Source organism: Camelus ferus, chromosome 15 (assembly GCF_009834535.1).
Source record: "Camelus ferus isolate YT-003-E chromosome 15, BCGSAC_Cfer_1.0, whole genome shotgun sequence".
Lineage (NCBI taxonomy): Eukaryota > Metazoa > Chordata > Mammalia > Artiodactyla > Camelidae > Camelus > Camelus ferus.
This window is the reverse complement of record NC_045710.1, coordinates 34660068-34684181: the sequence shown is the minus strand read 5'-3', so window position 1 is coordinate 34684181 and position 24114 is coordinate 34660068. Positions and strand designations below refer to the sequence as shown.

General features: G+C 37.8%; 1 long non-coding RNA gene across 2 annotated transcripts in view; it reads left to right on the top strand.

Annotated features, from left to right (window-relative positions):
- Window positions 1-24114, top strand: part of LOC106729769 — a 230439-nt gene that overhangs the window by 1784 nt on the left and 204541 nt on the right. The gene's annotated exons all lie outside the window — the stretch shown is intronic.

Genomic DNA, 24114 nt, shown 5'->3' with positions numbered 1-24114 from the left:
ATCGCTGAACAATGAATATTAACTGTATATTCACTATGTGCCAGACTTTAAGTATCAAGTAAGCAGAGTATGAAACAAACACCTACTGACAATAAAGCAAGTCAAGTTGTGGGGATGACAGAGATACAGAAAAATTTAAGGTATTACAATATATAATAACAAAAATGGATGTGTTTGAGCCCCTCATTCCACAGATGAAAACACTGTGTTTCTGTAATTTGTCCAGAGTCATCTACTGGTTCCATTTTTTTCTCATTACACTAGCTCTCATAAACTATAAGGGCCTCATAGATACATTTAGAGTCAGAGGCCACAAGGCAAATGTACAAGAGTTGCTTTAGTTTCTTCCTTCAGAGTAGTCACTGTTGCCCCCTCATGTAGACAAATTCAAGGAAGTTTCTAAAGGAAGAGTTTAGCAGAAAGGGAGCAGACAAAAGAAGGAAGAAAGTCTGAGAGAAGGCGGCTTCTGGAAAGTGACAGCATCCTCAGACCTCAGTTTTGTTTTCTCTCTGCTGGTCGTTATCATGGTAGCCACTAACATAATATAGGTATTCATCTCCTTATAGATTATTATACTACTGTCTTACTTGATGTAGTGAATGTTAGTTTCTATTTTCCCTTCTAATCTACTTTAAACTCAGGTGACCAAACAGTCCTCCTCAACTCTAGAAGAATCACAGAATTTGAGAGCTGGGAGTTATATATACTTTAGAGAGGTATCATCTAGGAGCCAATCTATCATGGATGGGAAAACAAATTCAGAAACTTTATGTTAACTTATCCAAGTCAAATACTGAATCTACTGCACCCTCATCCACTAAGTTTTCTCTGCTGACTGATTCATACCAGAGAGGCTGGGCCCATTTAAATAATCTCTGACAATAAAGCTCGCTCAGGTCTCTTAGGAAATCTGTCACACTTAGTTTAGAGTCCAGGGACACCTGCATACTTGGAGGCTGCTTTAGAGGAATTTGAATACCTATCAAGGAAAATCTCTGGTTAAAAATAATAATGATTCAGAGCGAGTAGATTTTTCCCAAGAGTTCACAAGACTAAAAAGGCTAGGAAACCAGAGCTTACTCTTTAGGAAAAAGAGGATCCTTACATTTAAGATATTCTCTAAAGCTTGGACTCTTTCTCCAAAATACTAAATATGAAAACGAATATGTGTGTGTATATGCATGACTAGAACATTGTGCTGTACACCAGAGACTGACACATTGTAAACGACTGTACTTCAATAAAAACAAAAAACAAACAAAAAAACTAAATGCTTTCAAGCAACATATTCAGTAATAAACTTTACTAGAAGACAAATGCATTGGAAAATATAGTGTTTAAAACAATCTCATGTTTTGGCTGAGAAGTGATAGGAACTCAAATATACATGTTTATATTTTAAATGTATTTATCATTGTATCACATATATTTATGTGTCACTAAAAATAACTGGTTTACCAACAAGGAATCTCTACTTCAACCCCCTTGAGGTCAATGGTAATATCTTTTTCATCCTTATAGTGTAGTTTCTTAGAATAGCTTTTGAAACAGAGGTGATGTTCAATAGTATTTTTCAGTAAACGAAATAAGTTTCCTCAAGTTACATACCAACACTAGGATATAAGATTCCTAAGTACTGATCTGCCACTTGGACTCTAAAGGTAGAATTGTGAATGAAAGTTTAATTTTTTTTATTTAAGGGTCTTTGAAAGCAAATATCTGTATTTAATCATATTTATAAGCCCTGGTATTGGCAGTAATTTGGCGACTAATCCTCCTCCTGAGGACAGTAGAAAAACTCAGTAAAATATTTAAAAAATCAGCCCAAAGGCATCAGAGAGCTAACAAGATAGGAATTACCAGGCTATGATCTGAGGAATGGTGGAGGCCTCGGGACATCCATTTATCCATTCCATAGAAGATTGCTGAGAGGATGAGCAGGGATGGAGGACAATGATTACAGTCAGGGTATACTAAGGGGGAAGGAAGAGAGGTCTGTTGAAGCCCCTTTGCTTAGGACTAGGAATCCAAATGGCTATATCCTAGAAGTAAAGAGAAAACATCTCATTTTAAAAACATCTCAAGACTTAGATTGGGTTAGGATAATTCCTTTTAGCTAATGCCCTGAAGCCCTTGTTGGAAGCATACTAAAATGCTATCTGGAGCAGAGCAACATAGGCCTCAAATCCTTTCTGCAAACAATTTTTCAAGAGACAGAATGGAGTAACAAAAAGTAATCAATCTAAATGTCAGATAGGAGAAAAATGAGGACATACAACAGACAACAAGACAAATAGAAAGTACTTAGTAAGATGATAGATTTAAACCTAAATATATTACTAATTACATTAAGTGAAAGTAAATCCTAATGTAATGAAAAAGATTGTTTTGATTACTGATTGCTATGTAACAAAGTACCTCCAAATTTAGTGTCTTTAAACTACCACCATTTAATTATATTTCATGATTCTATGGGTCAGGAATTTGCATAGGACACAAAGGGAGTGGCTCATCTCATTTCTGGGTGATGTCTGCTGGGGCTGAAACATCCCACATAGCTTCTTCATTGTCATGTCCGGCATCTCAGTATGGCTCCAATGGTGGTCAGCTGGACCAGCTTGACTGAAATCATCTGTGTAGGGCACTGGTTCTCACTGTTGATTAAATTCTTTGGTTTTTGTACAAGTAGTTTCATGACTTCTTCCGCTTCATGTAGTCTCTCCTTGAAGATAGGCAAACTTCTTATACACAAGCTCAGGGCTTCCAAAAGGATTAGGCTTGGAACTAGCACATAGTCATTTCTACCACATTCTATTGGATAAAGCACATTACAAGCCCAGAGTCAAGGAGAGGGAACTATATAAAGATGTAAATATTAGGAGGTGTGATGAACCTGCGGCCACCAATACATGTAACCAGCTAGCACAGACTGTCAGACTGGACAGAAAAATCAAAACCCAACTGCATGCTATTTACAAGGGATAAATGTAGAATATAAAGATGCAGAAAGGTTGAAAGAAAAGGGATAGAAAAAACTAAACCATACAATACTACCAAAAGAGAGCTGGATTAGATTAAGTAGACTCTAAGACAAAAAGCAGTACTAAAGGTAAAGAGAGATTCTTCATAGTGATAAAGATTTAATTGGCCAGGAAGATTTTTAAAATTCTAAATTTGTGTTGCTCTAATAACATAACCTCATAATACATAAAGCAAAAATTTCAGAACTCTAAGGAGGAATAAAAATTTGGTAATTTTAGTGGGAGATGCTAACGTGTTATTCCTGATAAAATAGGCAGACAGAAAGTTCAGTAAGTATATAGGTTTGAACAACACTAATTAGCAAAGTTGAGTATAATGGCATATTGAGTACATTTCTATAATTCTTTACATATGAACAAACTCATCACTTATATTATTTCTATTTGGGCTTATGAAGCTGGACGGACATCCAAGGATCCTGAGCCTTCAGGCTGGTTGGAACATATCTCTGTTTCACAGATATGTTTACCATTGTGTACCTTTATCTTGTTTATTAAATAAATGTATTAAGTTCCTATTATATGCCAGGCCCTATACTTAGCACAGAGATGAAAGCTACAGTTAACATAACAGACAAGCCAATCAGAAAATAAAATGTGGTACTGTAAGTGCAGTGATAAGGCTTCACATAAGGAGCAATGGGAACCAGGTCCTAACTCAGCCACAGGAGATGATGTCTGAGCAAACTATGAAGAAAGAAAAGAATATAGAATAGAAGTGGCAGTGTTGGGGTGGGGAGTGGCCCTGCACCTAGCAAAGCCTGGTTGTGTGAGAGATGACTGTTCAAGTCAAAGAACTGCCAATCCTTTGGAATGTCTGAAGTATAAAAGTTTGCTTGACTTAGGAGTTATCTGGTTGCAAGAAACAGAAATTTGTGCGGGCTGGCTAAAGGAAAGGAGGAATGAATGTAAAAATAGGCAAGGATTAATATGAGACACAACTGTGGAAAGCACAGTCAACTCTACGAGAACTCCCTTCCTCCTTTTTCTCTCATCTTCTGGTCTCTAGTCTCTTTGCATGTCTGCTTTATTCTCTTTGCATATTGGCTTCTCTGCTTGCTTTCTGCTTGTATGTGACCTGTGTCCCAAATAGTGATCCTGGCTCTCCACCAATTGCCCCCACCCAGTTTGCCCAACTTTTCTGCTTAGCAACCGATAGTTATTATTAACTCAGCCTCAGGGTACCAATTCCAAATTCCCAGGAGCTGTAATCTGCCTGGTATAGTTTCAACAAGCATGTAGATCAGGGGTCAGCAAACTAAAGCCTGGGGATGGTGGTGGGGTTGGGGAGGGAGTATGGCTGTCTGCTGCTTTCGTAGATAAAGTTTTAATGGACCACAGCCACACACAGTTATTTACATATTGTCTGTGTCTGCTTTGGCATTTGCAAGGACAGAGTTGAGTAGTTTTACCAGAGAACCTACGGACCGCAAAGCCAAACACTATACTATCTAGACCTTTCAAGAAAAAGTTTGTTGACTCTTGCATTGGACAGTGGGATTCTGAGACATAGGGCTGTATAGAGGGTTGGGGTTGGGGTGGGTTGGGAGTCAGCTCTGGTAATGGAAGTTCTGAGAGGGGATAACCCCTTCCCCTCTGTAGAAAAAAGGATAATGTGGAGAAAAGGCAGCTGAGGAATTGTTTTGAGAAAAGAATTGTTTGAATGTTCTAACACAGGAAAGAAAATAATCAGTCTAAGTATGCACTAAATTTTTTACACAAAGGGTGGGAGAGTGCAAGACAGTTACTCCTTAATCTGGAGAAGTTCATTAAGCCACTAAATTTAGGAGAGCATGTCACTGTAGCTACCTTTAAATAACCCACTTATGGCAAATTTCCCAGACCCTCCATAGTTAGCTCTTGCTGAGATGAACTGGCTAAGGCACAATGTTCACTGTACATACAAAGATTTTTAAATGCACGTCAAGAAGATTGAATATTTACCTTTCAAAAGAGGGAAAGAATGAGAGAAGAGGCACTGAGAGAACGAGACAGATAGATGGAAAGACAGAGGCAGATGGACTGAGATTCAGGGGAGGGGGAGGTGAAATCTAGAAATTGAAAATTTACCATTTTGGTAAACTTAAGATCATTGTAGGGAAAATCTTTCATAAATAGTCTTTTGGGTTGAGTCAAAACACTATTGGAGTTTAAACAATGTTAGAGATCATTCTAGTCCTTGCTACACAAAGCGTGATCTGAGCTCACTCGGCAGCACTGGAACCACCAGAGTTTATTAGAAATGCAGAATCTCAGGCCCCAGCCCAGACCCACTCGTTAAGAATTGCATCTTTAAAGATTGTACAGATGATTCACAAACACTAAATTAAAGTATGAGAAGCACTGAGTTAGAACAGTAGTTTTCAAACCATTCAGAGTAGAGCAGTGGTGGTTTTGTTTTGTTTGCGTGAAATATGACAGGGAGTCCAACTCTATCAAATGATCAAAGTGGACATTCCCTGGTTGAAGATGGGTGGATGCTGACAAACAGAGAAGGGCTGGAAAAGCCCAGGTATTGCCATCCAGTGTTCCTCCAGGAATAGTTTGAAAACCACTGATAGAATGAATAGAAGTAATATCAGAATCTTCAGGGCTAGGTTCTGTCAAATTCCCAGGCCCTCTTCCACTTCTACCTCATTGAGAACTTCCACTATAATGAATCCCTGTTAGTGATGCGATACATCCTGCCTTGAGAGAGATGGAATTTTTAAAGACTTGGAAATCACTGATTTAGATCCTTTCTCTCAGCTTAAAGATGGGGAAACTGGGCTCAGATTGTAACCCATGAAACTCCATTAAAATATGGCCACATTTAAAACTATATTCATTTCTATGCTGTAGGCTGATGTCTGTGTCCCCCAAAATTCATCTATTGACCCCTAATGCGCAATGTGATAGTTTTAGGAGGTGGGAACTTTGGAAGATGATTAGGTCATGAGAGTGGAGCCCTAACGAATGGGATTAGTGCCCTAATAAAAAGATCCCTCAGAGGTCCCTTTTCCCTTCTGCCATGTCAGATTACAGTGAGCAGATGGCAATCTATGAACCAGGAATTGGATTCTTACTGGACACTGAACTGTGGGACTACACAGACTCTAGAACTGTGAGAAAAAAATTTTTTTGTTGTTTATAAGCCACCCAGTCTGTTATATTTTGTTATAGCAGCTGAAATGAACTAAGACAGAGGCAAATCTGAAGCTTCAGTAATTCTCAGAAACAAAAAAGTGCTAACATTCCACATGCCTTTTTATTTAGTAGTGAATTAGAGAGACAATGTGTGCAGTTTTTAAAAGCCCTAGACTTAGACTTAGGTTTGAATCCTGGATCTGCTACTTCCTAGCCCAGGCAAAGTAGTTCAACATTTTCTAAACCTCTTCATGTCTACAGTGAAGATAATTCCCAACCTCAGAGGGGTGCTGTGAAGCAAATGTGTATGAAACAATCTAGCAATGGCCTGGTGTGCTCAATAATAAGTGCTCAATAAATGTTAGCTACTATTTATGTTGTTTTTAAATAAACAACTGAAAAGTCAACCTACTTCAATTTTAGAAATTGTCTAAATGGATTGAACATATGAAGCTAGAGAAGACTGTTTTCTTTTCCACTGTTGGAAGAGTAAAATAAACTTACCTGCAGCTACAGGCTATCTAGTAAATAGAGTTTCTTCAAAATACTGCAGTTGTGAAAATCATTTTTAATAAATGAGACAAATATTTAAGGAAAGCAGAGAGTAATAAAGAGATTCCGAATTATATGATGGCAAATGCAACTTTTTGTTCAACAGCAGTGTTACATTTAGAATCAGGCGTTTTTAGTAACTATGGTCAGTTGCCTCACTCTATCTTTTTAATTGTGCAAGCCCCAAACCTTGGAGTCATCCTTAGTGCCTCAGTTTCTCTCATAACTTCAAAATATGTTTAGAATCGGATCCCTTCTCCCCACCTCTACTGCACTACCTTCGTCAAACCACAGTCATCTCTCAACAAATGACTTTAATAGCCTCCCCCAACTCCCTGCTTCTGTTCTTTCCCCCACACAATATTTCTTACGACAGCAGCCAGAGTGATCCTTTTAAAATCTGTCAGTTCGTGTTACTCCTCACCTCAAAACTACTCAATGGCTTCCCCATTTCAAGTCCTTGTAATAGCCTACAAAGTCTTCCATAATCTAACCTCACCTCTACTACCACCATAGGCCTCCCTACCCTTCGATGACAATGGCAGGCACACTCTGCCCTGTGACCTTTGCTCTTCACCTGGAATGTTCTTCTCCCAGATATCTGCTTAGCTAACTATCTCACTTTCTTTAGGCTTGCCTTGACCTCCTAATTTTATACTGAAAATTACCACCAGCCACATCCCAGGAATCCCATTCCCCTTTCCCTTGATGTACTTTAGTTTTCCCATAGTAGTCATCATCTTACGACACACTAGATAGCTTATTTGTTATGTTTGCTTATGTCTGTCCCCCTCCCCCCACACCAGGCCGGAGAACGTAAGCATCACAGGGGCAGCGATCTCTGTTTTGGTTACTGATATATTCTAAGCATCTAGAACACTGCTTGACATATGGTACACATTCAACAAATATTTGTCAAATTAATTAATTAGTTTTGTGGTTACAGGTTTGTTGCACTTTTTTAGACAAAGACTAAATGAAATTGATGATACTTTAACAAATCCAATAATTGCATGAGTTAGGGGTTTTCCATTTTCTTTTTACTTCTCTTTGTTTTCGGTTTCCTCTTCATGCTGTGATAAAACCCCCAAACGTCTTAAATACAACTCTATTTTAAACTGACATGCATATTTCCTCACCTAAGCACCCATGCTCCTCATGTTGTTTAACATACACTTATGCCATTTCCACTTTCTTTCCAGTCCTCAATCACACCCAATCTATGCACAGAACAGATCTTTTATGTCCAGATATCCATTACTTTTAGGACTACCTGGTCTTACATATTGGCTGAGAGACACTCATTCTCAGACCAATAAGTCTAGATTGGGACTATTGCTGTAAATAACGGAGAGAATAGAAGCACTAGTGCATAGATAATCTGGCAGTTGGTCCCTCTATGGGAAAATGTTGAATCTCTGTTACCCCTTCTCTCAAGGGACAAGAGAAAAAAGGCAAATTGGAGTGGGGACATTAGTAAAATTGTGTGCTATATGCCATGGTTTATAAAATCCTCTCTTAGCTCCTTTACAAAATCTTCAGTAAAATCTACATTGCTTATAAAAATTTGAGGAGTGGAGTTTCTTTAGAAGGGATTTGAATATGTTCTGAGTCCTACTTCATGGTTGACATGGGGCCAAAATGGAGGCTTCCATGACAGGGTTACAGAAGGAAAATTTTGGGTGTAGGATTAGCAGAACTAATAAAGATCTATTCAAGTAACTGAGAGAAGTGTTAGGACAGAGACCATAAAAATGACAAAAATTCATGTAATTAGAGCCCTCCTTTTTAGTTAGGAATCTATCTCCCCAAAATACCTGTTTTAAATGTACAAATGTTGCCTTGGCAGGGAGAAATTGGTAGGGTCCATCCCATCCGTCATTAACACACTTGTTGAGGTTAGTTAGCTCCTGTAATAAAAAGCCTTGAAAGAAAAGGCAAAGGGGGAGTATTTATAGTTAGGATGAAACAGGAGTTTCAGAAATGTTTGGAGGCAAAACATACTGCCAGTTGCAAACAGGCATTGGCAACAGTGTGTCTCCTGGCAATCGAGAGAGGACATAGTTGAAGGTGCTGCTTCTTTGTGTGCAAGATTGGATTACATTCTACTCAATTTCATCACATTTTTGCTTAATATCATTCTTGGCGTAAGGTTTTATGATCACGGATATCCTCATCTTCTGCTGTTCCTTTATTTCCAATGAAAATTTTGTTCTCATTTAAGCAAGTTCTTAATAACATATTGGAGCCCTATTTTTATTAAGTTGTTGATTAGGTTTATGCAGTATAAGATTATTAAGCCATGAATAAGAAGATAAAGAAATAAAAAGCACAGGAAATACTAAAAGATCACAGAGGTCTCCTTAAGTAAAGTTCTGGCTTGGGAACTCAATGTACGTATTACCAAAAGGTAATAAACCATAAGCAGTGGTAAACAAGAGACAAGCAAACTACAGATAACTTTGAGATAGTTGGGGAAAGCTTGAAGGAAAAGATGGGATTTGACTGAGTATTGAAGATCAGTGGGGATTACTAAATGAAGTACATTAGGGAAGAAAGAAATGATATTCTAGGTGGTAGAAGAAATGGATAGTTTCCCTACAATAGAGGACCTGAAAGCCTCCACAAATAGACATATAATTGTCTGTATTTCATATGGATAGCTAAAAAATCCTTAAAAATTTTAAATATTTTGTACACAATGTTTTCCCCTCTGTTTATCAAAGAAAGAATGTTTTTGGAAGAAGTGCCTTTATTATTTTTACTGCTTGGCACTATAACTTGACTTGAATCCTGCCAGCAATAGTTTTTTCATCTAAAAAATTATTTCAACACAGACATAAATGTGTATACACAAATACACACAGGTATTTGTGATTTCATTTTTGGCATGCTCTGGAAGTGACTGTAGTTCTGTGAGCAGGGCTGGCGTCACAGGTATGTGACTAGTACATTCCCTTAGGGCCTGGTGCTCAGAGGGTCCACTTTTGGGATATAATGTCTGTATTTCCTCTTAATAATTTTATCTTTGAATTTGTGTGTTTTGTAAGTGAAGTTGTTGGGACAATGGAACATGTGATGGGGGCTTGGCTCCTTAACTCACATGTGGTCCCACCTCCTGCCATCTGCTGACCTTCCAGAATGGGTTCTCAACTGCTGGCTCTCCCATGCCCTGACACCCCAAGCCCTGCCTTGCCCTCCCCTTTGCCCTCCTCTTTGCCCCTGCCTACAGTGGCAGCTTGGTCATGGGGAAGTGGAGGAGGTTGTATTCTACCAGTAACGTCCAGCAGGGACCTGGGTTCCTGTTGGGTGGGGGAAGGGTCCAGCACGTGCACCTGCAGAATCTTGGGGCAGGCATGACAGTGGCCACACGTCACAGTGCTTTTGGTGGGTGTCTTTGGCAGGGGCAAGCTAGCCCTCCCCATATCCAGGTACCAAGTGCCTCCTAGAGTGGAGGTTGCAATCTTTTGGGGATCGCCCATCTGGCACGGGTTAGTGTGGCAGGCCATGGGAAGGGAAGATGACTTTCTGCCCCTACCCAGGGCACAGCTGGTGAGAGGTACCTGGCAGCTGGTGAGTATAAGTGCACACATTTGTGGAATGGTGCCCCAGGGCACCTTTGAGTGGCTTAGGCCCTGAAAGTATCCCAGTGCAAGGCAGCAAGACATTAAGTAGCAAATAAAAGAAACACCGTGATGATCTGAGAGAGAGGAAAGAAGAAAGAAAAATGTTTTATATTTTAGTATCTTTAAAATTGCTGTGTGTTGGCCCTTATTCTATTTTTTGAACTAGGCACTATATTTTCATTTTTCACTAGGCCCTGAAAGTAATGTGGCCAGTCCTGTCTGTAGGCATTGCCATTTCTTTTTCCTTTCTAAGTAACAAGTTATAACATCAGAAGTGGTGATGCATCTTCCATTAGTGAAAATAAGCCAATTTTTACAACACATATTATTATTAATCTTCAATTACCTTTGATGGGTTTAGCAAAGGGGAAGCAATTTTCCCCATACCCATAAGAATTGCTGTATCATTAAATTCACTTTATTGTATGATTTAAAATTAATAAGCAGGGAAGAAAATTTAGTAGTTGTCAGTAAAATTCCATTTTAAATTGCAGTAATTTCTTTTCTGGATGTACTTGATATCTAGCAATCATGTTATAAAATGTTGCTTCTGTATAGATACTGTATCACATAGAATTTATTTTCAGTTCTGAGGCAGTCAAGTCTTCTAAGAATAAAATAAGTGTTAAAATAATTGAATCTTTGAAATATGCATTTGCCCTTCTTTTGTTAGAAAGTGGTAGTTTACTAGAAAGAACCCAGGATTCTGAGATAGAAGAAGAAAATGGGAAAGTTATTTAACTTTTCTGGTTATTAATTTTATCTTTATTAAATAAAGACCTTCAAGTAATTAGAAGATTTCTCAGGTTTCTTCCAACCCTAGAATCCAATGAAGTTTGAACAGCATGCTTTAAACACACACACACATGCACACACACACACTTTATTTATTTGAATGAATACTACTACTGTTAAATTGTCTTTAATAACTATGGGTCTTGGAACATATTTGCATGAAATGAATAGAGACCTATTGAATTTACTCAAGTAAAATTTTTTTTTCCTTTTGAGAAATTATGTCATGTAGAACAAGAATGTATAAAATATACATGTATGAATACATATTAAAAATAAATATATAGTAACCACCACCCAGACTAAGAAATAGAACACTGCTCTTCCTTAAAAACCTCTGGTTTACACCTCTCAGAACACATCTTTCTCCCTGCCCTGCAGAGGTAACTGTTATATTGCTTTTTTGAGATAATCATTCTGTTATTATCCTTTACAGATTTTACCATCTATATGGGTGTTGTTAAATAATATGTTATTTTTAAAGAATTTGTATTATAAAAATATCATTTTGCATTTCACAAAGGAAAAGGGAAGGACAGGAATCAATACATTTCGGGACTCTCAGGATCAAGATTTAGAGACCTTTGCTCTAGTGCTCTACCATTAATGTGCCTCTGCTACCAAAATATTGAGGTAGAAAGTCTTATTGGCTGAAATGGCTTTTTTCTCCTTAGTCAGTTCTCTACCTGTGATCCAATTAACTGTGGCTGGGGAGAATGTAACATGGTAGAAACAGGGCTGCCAGAACAGTCCCAGTCATGATTTATTCAAAGGTTATGTACACTGTTTAAGAAATAGCTAGATACAATGTATAAGTCAGCCAATGATGGTGTCACTTTGAACAAGTCTGAACTACCATTGGCTTTGTTTTCTCACTGGTAAATACTGCTTTTCACATTCTGTTAAAAAATAATGGTAAGCTCTTTTTTTTTTAGGTTTTTTTTTTTTTTGTGGGGTGAGGGAGGTAATTAGATTTATTTATTTATTTACTTTTTTTTTTTTTTTTATGAGGAGGTACTGGGGATTCAACCTAGGACTTCATACATGCTAAGCATGTGCTCTACCACTTTGAGCTATACCCTCCCCCCTAAAAAAAATGGTAACCTTAATTCAGTTAATAGGGCAAAGGAAATGATTTTCCCCTTTAATTATTTAATTATTATTCTGCCTTTCTTGCGTGTCTGTCTTGCCACTTAATGGAGAAATGCATTGAATCTCACCCACTGCTCTGTGTTGGGCTTGTGTTCTCTAGCCAGAAACGTGATAGAATGAAATGCATTCTTCTCTGTTTATCACATAATTTAAAACATAAATTGTGTATTAGAGATGCAGATCATTGATTTTACCCATCCTCTGTTCTGAAAGATTCTGACTCTTGCCTCCACCACTGTAGAGACCTTGCTGGCCTGTTTGTACTGTGTGACCCTACCCCTCCTCTGGACTTTGGTAAATAAGCCATGGGCAGACATTTGGCTGGCCCAAGGAGATGTACCCTATTTTGTAGCTAAACCAGTCAAATTCTCCTTTTTGAATATTTGAGAGAGGAGACAAGGAAACCTAGGGAGTGGTTAACTGTATCACTTTCATAGGGGAGCTGGAAAGAGTGACTACCCTGTTCCCACCCTTGCCTTCTCCTTGAATTCTGTAAGATCAGTAATTCTTATAGTACAGATCAAGAGTATAATAAACACTTGAACAAATTTTAGTAGGTACTTGAAATAAAACTTGGTCTAAAACAAATAGAAACTTTTTTAAAATATATTTTTTCCTTTAAAAAAATCAATTTATTTCCTAAAACAGTGGTTCTTAAACTTGAGCATGCGCCAGAACCAGCTGGAGGTTTGTTAAAGCACAGATTCTGGGTCCCATCCCAGAAGTTCTGATTCAGTATATTTGGGATGGGGGCAGGTCATTATAATTCACATTTCTAACAAACCCAGGATGATACTGATCTACCTTGTCCAAGGACCACTCCTTGAGAAACAATGTCCTAGAAATAATCATCTAACATAACATAGCTAACGTGACTTTTTTTAAACCAAAAATTAAGATTCTTTAGATGAGTGCAGTGGTTATGAGTTCATACCCTGAATGAAGCCAGGTAACCCAGTTGCAAATCCTGGCTATGACACTTACAAAGTTGGTAAACTTGGGCAAGATAACTTACCTTTCTGTGCCTCTTCATCTGTAAAGTAGATAGTCTAATAGACAATACCAGTAGCCTAGCAGTATACAATTCCGGGGATCTCATTCATATAGACTACAATGTGAATGGCATCCCCTAGAATTGTGCAAAGGAGCCATCCTGTTACGAGTACTGACCTCATGGAATTGTGATGATTAAGATCATTGTAAGGATTAAATGAAGTGGAATGCATTTGAACAGTTTAGAACAGTGCCAGCACATGGTAAGTGTTCATTAGGTGCTAACTATTAGAAAATAGTCCATGTCTTGGCTGTGCAAAGAAAATACTGAAAGCATAGTCATGGTTACTGTATCCCTAGTTAAGAATTAAAGGAGTGCCAGTACCACTGTGAAGGTGTAGTAGATTAAAAATGCTTTTTTTCTAAGAAACATATGCTTTGGAGAGCAGAGAAGTGGCAAAAGAAAATATGACCCTAAATGGAGTGGAAAAAAATGTATGACCCTTATTCTCCTAGGCACAAAACTACCCTTTACCCTGTACATGTATCTAGTTTAAAATAAAATTAAACAGTCACTGTTATCACCAAATTATATTTTAATATCCTGAAACATTAATACTCTCACTATCAAGAAGTAGTTAGTGCTCTGTGTATATCGGACCCTAATGGTTTTTAAAATTGTCGGTTTATTTCTTCAACATACTGTGTTCTGATTTAAAATATTACTGAAGGGCATAGGTGGTAAATTGCACAATTTTATTTGACAAGATAAGAAACTGCTTTAGCAACAAAACAGTGGAAATACCCAAGTTGTACTTGGAACTGTAGCAATGGTACAAGCTGGGTGGACTTGGTGCCATAAGAAAAGTCCTTTGAGACATGTTTGTGAATGTTTATGGCAGTATTATTCAGAAGAGCCAAAACCCGGAACAATCCAATGTCCATCAACTGGTGAATAGATAAACAAAATGTAGTATATTAGTTATCTATTGCTATGACCAAATCAACTAAAAACAACAAACGTTTATTTTCTCACCATTCCTGTGTCTGAAATCTAGACCTTTCTTAGTTGAGTAACTCTAGCTTAGTCTCTCCTAAGGTTGCAAACAAGGTGCTGGCCAGGAATGCAGTCTCATCTGAAGGCCAGGACTGCAGAGGAGGTGGTGTCTGTTTACATGCTCAGTCATATGGTGTTAGCATGCCTTAGTTTCTCATTGGTTGTTGGCCAGAAACATCAGTTCTTTGTCATGTGGATCTCTCCATAGGGCTGCTCACAACAGTGGTAGCTCAGAGTGAGGGATTCAAGAAAGAGAGAGAGAACGAGAGCCACCAAGATGGAAACTACACTCTTTTTATAGCCTAATCTCAGGAGTGACAGCCCACTACTTTCTGTTCATTAGAAGTGAGTCACTAGGTCCAGCCCACACTCAGTGGGAAGAAATTGCACAAGGGCATGAAGATCAGGAGGCAAGGGTCACTGAGGGACATCTTAGAAATTGCCTACCAATATGTACACCCATACAGCACTACTGCTCTGCAATAAAAAGGAACAGACTACAGGGATATGCTACAAATGGATAAACCTCAAAAGCATTAGGCTAAGTAGAAGTCAGACATAAATGACCACATACTGTGTTTCTAATATTTGACATTCTGAAAAGCCAAAATTATAGAAACAGGAAGTAGATTAGTGGTTACTTAGGGCTGGGGGTGGGAGTGGGGAAAAGGAATTTTTTGGGGGGAGGGTGATGGACATGTTATAAAAATGGATTGTAATGATGGCTACACAACTCTATATATTTACTAAAAATTATTAAATTGTACACTTACAAAAAAGATGGCACAGGATACAAAACAACTAGCCTGTACTTTTCAAAAAATGTCAATATCATGAAAAGCAGAGGTATTATGTCATATTAAAAGAACCTAAAGAGACATAACAGCCAACTATAATGCATGATCTTGGACTGGGTCCTGAATGTGGTGGTGGAGGGGTGGTGAATGGGAGAGATGCCGTAAGGACTGTACTGGGAAAATTGGAGAAATTACATATGGACCATAGATTAGATAATTGGATTGTATGAATATTAAAATTTCCAAATAATTGTCCTGTAGTTATGCAGGAGAATGCCTTCATTCTTAATAAATACGTGCTATTTAGGGGTAAAGTTGCATGTTTTCTGCAACTTCCTCTCAACTGGTTTGGGAAAAAAAATTATAAAGAGAATATAGAAGAGTGATAGAGCAAATGTAGTTAATTGTTAATGGCTGGAGAATCTGGGTGGAAGGTGTATCAGAATTCTTTGTACTGTTCTTGCAACTTTTTTGTAAGTTTAAAATTTTTTCAAATTTAAATTAAAAAAACAATAAAACAAATCTTTGAATAAAACTCACCCTCTGTCCCTTAGCTTCCAGCCAGGATCAAATACAACTACCAATACAAACAGAAAAACCAACTGGAGCAAAAAGAAAACAAATTATTTTTGACCTGTTACTTGTCAGGTACTGGTTTTCTTTGTTTTATTTAATTCTTTTAACACACTGGAAGCACTATTTCTTGACCTCATCTGTGCATTACAATCACCTAGGGAGTTTTAAAGCTCCTTATACTCTGGCAACAACCTCTCTGGTGAATTTAAAAGCTCTGGGGGTGAGACCCTGTCATCAGTATTTTTAAAGTTCTCTAGGTGATTCCATTGTGCAGCCAAGGTTGAGACCACTGTCTTTGACCTAAAGTCTAAGGTCTAAAGACGTTTATTATCTCCCTTTTACAATTGTCAAAGCAAAGGCTCAGGGAGATTCAATAACTTACCCAGCTTGTGGAAGTGGCAGAGGGGTTGGATGGACACAGGTATACAGAAAATGGGAGACATCCATGTGACCCCATTTTCAGGCTCTTACTACTTCACCTTCTTGCCCTCTTGGGTCTTTACCCCGCTTTCTCAAGCTTGATCTTCAGACAAGGAGCTGAGCTGAATGCTGCAAAATACAATCACACTTGCTTTGGATTTTAAGGAACTTATAAAATGAACACGAACATATAAAAGGTAGTGAATATTTATAGAAATATCCTTTAAAAGCACATAGCTGCTTTGTGAGAGGGTGAAATGTGGTGTTGGGAGTAGTTTCAATCCAGAAAGACTTCTTTGATAAGTGGACAAGATAGAGAACTTTACATCTCTAAGCATTCCTTCTCATGATAGCATATTTCTTTTCAACTTTTATACATATATGTTATATATGTGTATATATATAAGTGTAGTAGTTTACAATGTTGTGTCAGTTTCTGGTGTACAGCATAATACTTCAGTCATACATGAACATACATATGTTCATTTTCATATTCTTTTTCACCGTAAGTTACTACAAGATAGTGAATGTAGTTCCCTGTGCTATACACTATAAACTTGTTGTTAATCTATTTTATATATATATTAGTTATTATCTGCAAATCTCAAACTCCCATTTTATCCCTTTCTACCCCTTTCCCCTTGCTCCAGTAACCATAAGTTTGTTTTCTATGTTTGTGAGTCTGTTTCTATTTTGTAAATAAGTTCATTTGTCTTTTTGTTAGGTTCCACATATAAGTGATATCATATGATATCTTTCTTTCTCTTTCTGGCTGACTTCGCTTAGAATGACATTCTCCAGGGCCATCCATGTTGCTGCAAATGGCATTATTTTATTCCTTTTCATGGCTGAGTACTATTCCATTGTATAAATATACTACAGCTTCTTTATCTAATCATCTGTTGATGGACATTTAGGTTGTTTCCATGTATTGCCTATTGTAAATAGTGCTGCTATAAAATTGGAGTACAAGTATCTTTTTGAATTAAGGTTTCCTCTGGATTTATGCCCAGGAGTGGGATTGAATTATATGTCGTCTATTTTTAGTCTTTTGAGGAATCTCCATACTGTTTTCCATAACAGCTGCACCAAACTACATTCCCACCAACAGTGTAGGAGGGTTCCCTTTTCTCTACACCCTCTCCAGTGCTTATTGTTCATGGACTTTCTAATGATGGCCATTCTGACTGGTGTGAGGTGATTTTAGCAGGAAGACTTTTCAGCTTTTCACCTTTGAGTATTATGGTGGTGTAGATTTGTCATAAATAGCTTTTATCATGTTGAGATATGTTCCCTCTATACTCACTTTGGTTAGAGTTTTTATCATAAATGGGTGTTGAATTTTATCAAATGCTTTTTATGCATCTGTTGAGATGATCGTATGATTTTTGTCCTTTCTCTTGTTCATGTGGTGTATCATGTTGATTGATTTGCATATGTTGAACCATCCTTGTGTCCTTGGGATGAACCCAACTTGATCATGGTGTATAATCTTTTTTATGTGCTGTTGGATTCTGTTTGCTAATATTTTGTTGAGGATTTTTGCATCTATGTTCATCAACGATAATGGCCTATTGTTTTCTTTTTTGGTAGTGTCTTTGTCTGGCTTTGGTATCAGGGTGATGGTGGCTTCATAGAATGAGTTTGGGAGTATTCCCTCCTCTTCAATCTTTTGGAAGAGTTTGAGAAGGATTGGTATGAGCTCCTCTTTGTATGTTTGATAGAATTCTGCAGTGCAGCCATCTGGTTCTGGACTTCTGTTTGCAGAGGGGTATTTTAAATTGCTGATTCTATTTCGCTTCTAATGACTGGTCTGTTCAAATGATCTGTTCCTTCTTGATTCAGTTTTGGTGGACTTTATGTTTCTAGAAACTTGTCCCACCTTCAGCCCCACCTACAAGCCCCATCTCTCTTCTCCTGAGAACACACCAACAATGGAACCAATCCAAGAAAGCAGCTATGGAGTGGCTGTGTTGTGCCTCCCCCAACCCCCACACACCAGAAGTGATGCTTTTTTATGGGGGTCCCAGGCTGTTCTGTTCGACACACACCCCCAGCCAGAACTCACTCGCCTTTCAGTCCCCTGAGGCTGCCTCTGTGCCCCAGCCTTCTGCCCAGGCTCCTCACTGATCTCTAGCATCCAGTCCCATCTTTTCCCTGCCATCTTGCGTCTAGAGCTGGGGATCGCAGGGACCCCCCCCCATGTCAGTTTCCCTTAGTTCTGTCTGCTAAGTGGCTTCCACTTTCTCCTCTGAGCCTCAAAATCTCCGCTTCTGTCCCTACTGACCTCCCGGCTGGCAAAGGGGAGTCCCGTTGTGAAGGTGTTTATCTTCCTATGCTGCTCCCTCCCCGCAGGACTGGTCCTGCACTAATTTTTTTCTTTTTTTCTCTTACCAGATTTTGTGATAATCTGACTGTATTTAGAAGTGAGAGACACTCTGCCAGAGTTCAGTAGGTTTTCTTTCCTTTCAGGAGTCAATCAAATACTCAGTAGGTCCCTTAGTCCAGGTGGTAAGATTACCTTGTTTAGATGAAAGAGTGTCCCTTTCAGTGGGTTCGTAGATGTAATTCTTGGTGTATTTGTTTGAGAGAGCAAGCTGTGAGTCTCTTTTCTCCACCATCTTGGCCAGCTCTTCTCTTTTCAACTTTATTTCTTTACTATTTTTCTCTTTGGCTCCTCCTTAAATTTCCTTCGACTAGACAAAACAGACCTTTAAAAAAAATCATAAATAAGAAATTTCAAAAAGATTTCACTCCAAATTTAGAATAGTTAAGTATGCTTCCTTTAAGCCCCGTTTCTCAGTAACTTGTAGATCTTTAGAAAGAACTATGTCTCATTTTAGTTTAGTCCCATCTATTAACTTTTCATATTGCTGAACAGATAATATTCATGTAGTAAACCTTAATTGTTGTTGTTCCTGGGTTTCACAAACATTTAGAAATAAGCCTTTGCAAATACTATTTAAGCTGAAAAAGGGGAAATTTGACCCATAGTTTATCACTTAGCTCGTTAGCATTCTAATATGACTACAATTTGCATTTGACTAAGGGTTTGTTTTTTCACTCTTGTAATCTTGTTGGCAGAATATGGCAGTTTTTGGTTGATTTTTTTGTAAAACAAATTGTCTATCTACGTTAGGGAAATAAGGTGGTGTTAATACAAGAAAATTGAAAGTGAATTAATTGCTCTAAAACAATTCCATGTTGGTTTAGCCTCTTAGGTGGTGTTATTTGCATGGCTCTCACAAACGCTAATGATCAATTCACATTGACATTTAAATGAAATCAACCCTAAGACATTTCTCACACTTCCTAATGAATGATTTTTTCTTAATCTCAAATTAGCTAGGTCCTGCAGTGATCTAGGATAGCTCTACTTTAATTAGTAAAAGAGTGGCTGAGGCTTTCCAATAGCTTTTTCAGGTAACTAATTCAGAATGAACTAGCTGTTTTCTAGCTCCATACCCATCAAAGAATGTACCTTGATGTGGATACACATAAGAAGGAAATCAACTGGACTATGTTGAGGCAATCTTACTGGTATTGAGATTTTTATTATTAAAAAAAGTAATTAAATATTTTAGGTAATAACATGTTATACAGTAGTCTAAAAATATTTTAGAAGGCCTATAGTAAAAAGCACATTCACTCTAGAGAGAGGCAGGGTATCTCCAGTGTCATGACACCATTACTTTCTATATGTGCTATAGACTGAACGTTTGTGACCCCTGAAAATTCATATGCTGGAATCTAATCTCCAAAATGATAGTATTTTGGAGGTAGGAACTTAGGGATATAATCAGGTCATGAGGGTGAAGCACTCATTAATGAGATTCGTGCCTTATAAAAGAGACCTCCAAAGTGCCTACCCATTTTGGCCATGTAGGACACAGCAATAAGATGGTGGTCTGTGAAGCAGGAAATGGGCTCTTACCAGACACCAAATCTGCAAGCAGCTAGATTTTGGAATTCCCAGTCTTCGGAACTCTGAGAGATAAATTTCTGTTGTTTAAGCTACTCAGTCTATGGTGTCCTGTTATAGCAGCCCATATAGACTAAGACAATATGTGTACTAAGTGTCCCAGTATAAGAAGATGTATACAGATATATAACACAGTGATACAAATATAGATGAAAGTATAGAGATATATATAGATGTATTTATTGGACAATTATATATATTATTATACACACACACACACACACATATACATTTCTTTCCTTTTAGGAGTCAATCAAATACTCAGTAGGTCCCTTAGTCCAGGTGGTAAGATTACCTTGGTTAGGAGTGTCCCTTTCAGTGCCCTACTATATACCTTGGTAACAGGTTTTCATCACATTTCTCTGTCCTGGGACAAAGTGCCTAATGAACTCCTTTACAGTAGAAAAGGGACTTAAAATACCTGTAAATTAGGAATCCCAAATAATTAATTGGTAGTGATAGAATTTTTGGAATGCAGACAAGAGAGAGGAGCGATAATTAAAAGAAGAATATTAACAATTACCAAGCACCTACTATATGCAGGAGATTATGGTAATCATGTTTAACCTATGTTATCCTGTTTCATTCTCTTAGCAACCATGAGAGACAGATGCCATCTTTCCCACCTGAAAAGTGGTAGAGGTTTAATAACTTGCTAAATACAATAAAGTGTAAGAGTGGAGATTCAAACCCACTTTGAAGTTCTATCCACTTGAAAGCCTGCTTTCTTTTCACTACACCATGCTGCTATCAAAACAAAAGAAGTTTCAATAAAATCTGATAAGAAAATAAATCTGAAAATTTTATATCTTATTGAGGGAAATGTTACCAAGCTCAGGTTTCACTCCTCGAAAAGCCAATATTTGAGAGACAAGTACTGGTAGGAATGTAAAGGTTGCTTTATTCAGGAGATCAGCAACCTGGGGAGATAGCAGACCTGTGTCCAAAAACCAACTCTGAAGATTCTGCTTAACCATGAAAGTTTTTAAAGGGAGAATCATTTGGGGGAGTGGATCAGAGTCTTCATTATCTTCCACTGTGTGCAGACTTTTTTCTGCTTGGTTGGTGGTGAGGTAATAGGGCAGTGTTCCAGAAATCTTGTGCTCAGCCTGAAGTTACCATCCTCCACCTGGGGGCCTTAGTTCCTGTAGTACTCAGAGATATGTTTCAGGTTGCTATGCCCATCCTCAGGAGGAAGCAGGGTCCTGCCCCATTGCTGCACTATTGTTTCTTGACTACTTTTCCTTTGTTTCTGCGTTCCCTCACTTCCCTAATTTGAATCTACTCTTTGGAACTCAGGGGAGATATAGGAGGCTGAAAGCCTTTTTCCTACAAACAAGAGACTGGGGACAAAGAAAGTCTTTTGTACCTGGGAGGGCTCAGTTTCAAAAGGAAACTGACTTCACTCTATGAACAATTCACAAGTCTCATCAAGAACCCATGATGAATATGGCACTGGATTCTGGAAGATGCCAGTAAATCCTCAGGATGGTTCCTGCCTTTGAGGAGGTGATTATATGATGTGGAGCTAGAGCATGGACCCCTGAAACACTAAATACACCTTATAGATGTGAATATATGTGAGAGACTGCCTGAGAAGGTCAGGAACAGGAGAAATGTGGTGATAAAAAAGGTCTCCTGAGGGACTGGAGCAGGGCCTTGAAGGACAAGAAGGTGAAAGGAATTGGGTCAGGGCAAAGAAGATAAGGAAAGAGAGCCAGGTGGGAATATTAAGGCTTGGATCTTCTGAGTCTTGAACATACATATGACGTCCATACCATATACATACAATACATGCATGAGTGTGAGTATGGCTGCATTTCTTTACACTTTAAGAGTACATTACTTATATTTCTGGCAGGAGAGTTAAGTTAATGCAACCACTCTGAAGAGCCATTTTGTAATATCCAAATAGATATGTGTACCTTTGTTCCAGTAATTTTATTACTGAGTATATATCCTGGAGAAATTCCCCCTCATGTACTCAAGTTGCTATGAATAGAATGGTCTTTGCATGTTTTTAACAACAAGATATTAGAGCCAACTTACATGTCAATTTATAGTAAAAAGAGTAAATAAATTCCAGCATATTCATCTACTAGGATATCTATGATGCAATGGTTAAAATTCAGTGAAGTGGAACTATATACATAAACATGATAAATCTCAAAAACAATGGTAAGGGATAAAAGCATATTGCAGAATATATTTGGAATGATAATCATATAAAGTTTTAAAAACAGGCCAACAGTCTTATATATCACATATTTGTACCAAAAATATACTACAGTACTACATTTCATATATACTATGTAGTAAAAAAATAAAAATAAAATTCATGATAGTGGTAATCCCTGAAAATGACAAATTTGAATACAACTTGGAAAGGGCCTTCAACAGTTGGTAGAATAATTTATTTTTTGAACTGTGTACTGGGTACATGAGTGCTTTTATATCAATCTCTAATATTTTGTATGCCTATAATATTTCAACTTAAAAACATTAGAAAAGCTAAAAAAAAACTAAAAAGATACACAGTGAAATCCTTAATAGTATTTGTTGAGATTATAATGCAGATTAAAATTTCTTCTTTATATTCTATATTTTCTAAAATAAATAATAAATAAAAACAAATTTTAGAAACAGTACATTACAAAGCCATGATATATTGCAAGAGCTTAGAACAGTAATTGGCATATATTAAAGTCTCAATAAATATTCACTGAGTGCATGAATGAAATGGATGGATAAATAATTGAGACCTTAGCAGTACAGTCTAGCAGGGAGGAAGAGAAAGCTATGAATGGTGGAGGCAGGCTAGTGCCTGAGTCACATAATCCTATGTGACACCATGTACAGCAGCCATATTCCTGTTTCTAAGGAGTAGAACCAACTCAGGTATAACAAGATTGGGCAAAGGCAAAAATGTTAACCTGATCACTTTTCCCCCTCTCAGCCAACTATTTCTACCTTCTTTCTCTTTGCTGAGATTCCATCATTCCTAGAACCTAAGCCGACCTGTCACCATTTGTACGACAAGTGGAAATGTCTGCATATAAATGGCACCACGTATAAGCAGCTAGCCTAGGTAACCTAGGTTGTATCTAGACATAGAATAAATAAAAGCTAGTGAATTTACACTAGGATTGTCTTAGTTTGGGCTGCCACAACAAAGTACCATAGACTGGATGGTTTATAAAAAACAGAAATGTATTTCTTACAGTTCTGGAAGCTGAAACTCCCAAATCAGTGTGCTAGCATTGTTGGGTTTTGGTGAGAGCCCACTTCTGGGTTTTGTGCTGACTTCTTGCTGTCTCCTTATATGACCAAAAAAAAAAAAAAAAAAAAAAAAAAGGTAAGAGAGCTCTCTAGGGCACCTTATATAATGGCACTGATCCCATTCATGAAAGTTCCACCCTCATGAGCGAATTATCTCCCAAAGGCCTCACCTCCTAATGCCATCACATTAGGGGTCAGAATTTCAACATGAATTTTGGGGGACACAAACATTCAGCCCATAAGTATCAAACCTTAAAAACATCATCTCAAATATTTCATTAGGCTGGGGTTGAGGCACCATAGACAGATTATATGGATTCAGTAATACATTTGCTTGATTTAAATGAGTCCATATTTGTATTTGTACTGAAGTTCTTATACACCCAACCAGAATTATATACCACTTGGTAAGAGTCTGCTTATTAAACTGACGAACAAGGTGATTTTTTCGGCCTAGGCAGTTTGGAGAAGATACAACAAGAATCTGCATAGAAAATAGCAGTAATCTTCTAAATACAGCCAAGTCAATTATATCTGTTGTGCACTAACAGAAAGACTCCTGGGTTTTAGTAGATAGCCCACTATGTAATCATCCTGACTGAGTAGCCTCAGATACTTTGTTTTGAAGGGAGTGCAGAAATCCTGCAGGTTTAATTGCCAATAAATCAGCATGACCTCCACTCCCTGGTATTCCTTTTCTACAATGATCTTTTCAACC